The following is a 4,090-nucleotide window of genomic DNA, read 5'->3' as shown; positions in this document are numbered from 1 at the left end:
GGAAATGGCGGCCATTTTGGACGCCATCTTGGATTACGGTACGTGTGTGCATCAAAATCTCTTAATGTGTATTTTATTGAGTTCTTCATGCTTCAAAACCTATATTTAGACATTCAGATTTTGTATTTTGGTTCCCTGGTTGAAAAGTTATAAGAATTTCAGGAAATGGCGGCCATTTTGGACGCCATCTTGGATTGCGGAAAACGCTCAAGGAGGATTTATGTGGACTTTTAGTACGTTATTCTAGACATATTTCTGGACCTATCCTGAAAAAAAATCAGCTTGTTACCAGATATGCCCAGGTTTCAGCCTATTTTGACCTAATGCTCTTGGACTACACACACACTGAAAATGTTACGCCTATAGTTCAGTGGACTGTATACCAAATACCGTGTAGATCACACATGACCTGGCTAAAAGTTGTTAAGTACACGGTTTTTGTTACTGATTCGTGTTCATGATGGAATTTAAAGTAAATTCAGCTTGGCTACCACCTTGGCAACCTTAGGCAACATTTTTATTAGCCTAACATTAGCATAATCATCTATTCACTATTATGTTGCTAATTCTAATCCAGGAAAGTTTTAATAAAAACGTGGGTAATACGACTTTTCAAAGAATCAGTGTATGACATGAGTTTATATTTTGAAATAATACAAGTGTCTTAAATAATACCATAATAGGCGTATTGTGCATAGTCAATAGTTCAGTATAGATGGTACCATAAACCATTTGCAGTACAGTCAAACCTGTATGTGTACAGTTTAAGTTTGCAGAATATTGAAATACACAGAAATGCTGGAAATGGGAAGAATCCATTTATGCACCCCATTTCCCCCACACGTAATACAACAAATCAGTAATTTATAGAAGAAGTGAAATTACGAAACAAACTCTGGAACCCGAAGCAAACACCCTGGACAAATCGCTACAATAAGTCGCTCTGTCATGCAGTAAGATATAAGGGAGAGAGAGAGAGAAAAAAAAAAACAACAACAGCAACAACTAATTTCGTGGTGGTAAGATAAAAAGACTGAGGACTATAACAAGACGAGAGTAAATGGATGGCTGGAACATAATACGCTGATGAGAAAAGATACGTAAATAAATTTAGTACAGGGAGCCTGAAAACGAGGGTGACACTATACCTTTTCTATGACGAGGAATCCATTTTGACAACAGTTTCTATTTATTTAACAATTATATTGTCATAAAGAGCACAGTCAGTATGATGAGCTCATTTTCCCAATTAACGGTGTCATCAACATGCACAATGTGCTTGATCTAAACATTAATACAACGATTTTTGTTGATTTGTGTTCTAGATGGGTCATATGTGGGTAGCGTTGATGCCATCTTGGCAACTTATATAGTCGATTTCATAGCATAGTTGACTATAAACACAATTAACACAATAATCTAATTGCCATTATATACTTACCATAATATAAGACATACAATTATGGACTTTATTGGTATTGTTTCTAGAATATCTAATGGTTTATCAACCAGCATTTTGTAATTTTCCTCCTTACAACCGCGTGGGTATACAATACAGTATGTTAGGCATGCATTTGCAAGACAGTGTTCCCAATTTGCAATATTTGGGTAGATTAAAGTAGAAATAACCCTTAAACAAAAAATTTAGACATGTCTGTAAATATCATATTATATATATATATATATATATATATATGTGTGTGTGTGTGTGTGTGTGTGTGTGTGATAATTTGTATGTATGTATGTATATATATATATATATATATATATATATATATATATATATACACTCATAACAGCAGAGGGTTTCTGCTCGGAGTCTAAGAAGACAATGGTTCACAACAGTAGTAATTAAGGAAACTCCGTGAAAGACGTTGCTTTAAAAGCATTATTGACGTCAATCTTCAAGCTATATGCTTAAGGGGGGGGGGGGCGATGGGGGCGGTCGCGCCCCCCCCCCCTAAAATTTGGACCGGGGATTTGCGAGGGGGAAACAAAATTGCGTGTTTACTATTTGCATGCACATGAAGCGGGTCTTCTTTTCAACCTTTCATCAAATAAGATCATAATTTTTTTAATATTTCACTCAAAGTGTGCACCAGATCGTTGAATTTCAGTTCAAAATATGCAAAATCTCTTGGGAGGGGGATACCCCCTCCCAGACCCTCTCCCTCTGTGCCTCTTTCCCTAGCCATAGGTTCGTAGTTCCTAAGGTTGAACGCGTTTCATATACATAATGGAAGACAAATTAGCCATGATAATTTTTTGCTGATATTTATAGTAAACAACAAAACTTAAAACGAAAATAACAAAGAAAGCTAACTGTACCATGTTCATTTCGCTTTAAAAAATAAACTCTCTATAGGGTTAAGAAACTTCAGCCTAAAAAAATTTGTTTCATGATGGGCAACATTCGATTCTTGGTGAAAAAGTTTTGAAACCTAAAATGTTAAGAGCTTGGAATGGATGGATGTATGCTTCCGGTTATGCTGTTTTGTGATCCCCCCCCCCTCCCCCCTCCCCCCCCTCTCTCTCTCTCTCTCTCAATATAAATGAATTGCCTTTGGAATTTAGTTACTGCAAGCTTTTCTTTTCCTTGAAACAATATTTCCAAATATGAAATTTCGCAAAGACGTACAGGTTTGTAAGGTGATGTCATCATTACTATGATAAACACACACATCATTATTAGATGTTCTATGAAATGATGTGAAATGTTCATTATTTGCGATTCAAGCAGCGAAGTAAACACAGAGCAAAGTGTGCTAATTAGTAACACAATGGGTATCATATTCCTTACATGCTACCAATGCAATTAGCGTGAACTTCCCTTTGTTGACGGAACACAATGAAACATTAATTCTCCAGCGAAAAAAGTGAGTGTTAATGATGCCAAAGAACCTGCTCACTTATGGTGCAGTGCGTCATTACGCGTAATAATTTAATTCTCCGTTATAAATTCATCTCAATTTCTGCCTTGAGATAAGTGAAAAATAAAAGCGTCGTGACAAAAGTCCGCTTTGAACTTTATAAGTTAATGTTTGATGTAGCACGTGAATAAGGTTGCACGACTTTCGTTTGATTGAGTTCTGTCATACAAATTTAATCAACATTCGATTTTTCTATCGGAAAAAAAAAAGTGGTTTCGGTCCTTGGGTGTCCTTTAAAAGAACTGTTGAAGTACACTGTACTTGTACAATGTACTTAATAATCAATGTATGGCAGCTGAGGACAAAATGCGTCGCATCTAAAAACTGCACGAGAAAGCCACTTGCATGTGCATGTGATCACACGCTGCTAACTGCAAAACATCTGAAATGTGATTTAGATCTCGACAATTTTTCCCAGTAACGGTTAAGTGCTGCATCAACGAGATATTATCCGGTAGATCTGATCGTATTTGCATGCAGCGCGAGCAGAATGAAAATCAAAGTTGAATATTCTGTTGCCAGAGCAAACATAATTTTCCACAATTACAGCGAGAGTAAACATTCCTTCAGGAATGAAGCAATTTTGCAATAAGGACTGGTGAGTGGAAATTTTGTTGAGCAAAGGTAACTGGGGTGGATGCAGGCAGGGTGTTGATAGTCTCTGTTAAAGGACATCTCTCATTAGTATAATTGCAACGAGAGAGATCAGGGGGTTATCACGTGACAACCAGCAACGGGAAACCTCACGGCAAGAGCTGCCTTTGGAGGCTGTCCGAATTTTTCGTTGGGGTATAGCAAACCTTATACCGACCAATCAGGAGAGCTCTATTTGAAGAAGCTTATACATAATTAACTTCGCACTGACGGCCGATGGGCGAATCTAGCACTTTCATTGGTTTTCGAATGCAGGTCCATGTGACATAATATAGGAGAATTACGCATCGCATGCAGTGACTCAATCATTCAGTAGGAGCTGAGCGCCATCAAATAATCATAAGCTTGTCGGCACCAATAACAGCGCTGAATTAGGCTGAGTACTGGGCGTTCTTCATGTACTATCGTCCATGATTATTGATCTCGAGCAAGGAATTCTGATTTCAGAGGATGATGAAGTCACAATGAGGAAAAACGAAATCAGACGGTGTTCTTGTTTCCCTTTT

Source organism: Diadema setosum, chromosome 15, assembly GCF_964275005.1.
Source record: "Diadema setosum chromosome 15, eeDiaSeto1, whole genome shotgun sequence".
Lineage (NCBI taxonomy): Eukaryota > Metazoa > Echinodermata > Echinoidea > Diadematoida > Diadematidae > Diadema > Diadema setosum.
Note: the sequence above shows the minus strand (reverse complement) of the source record.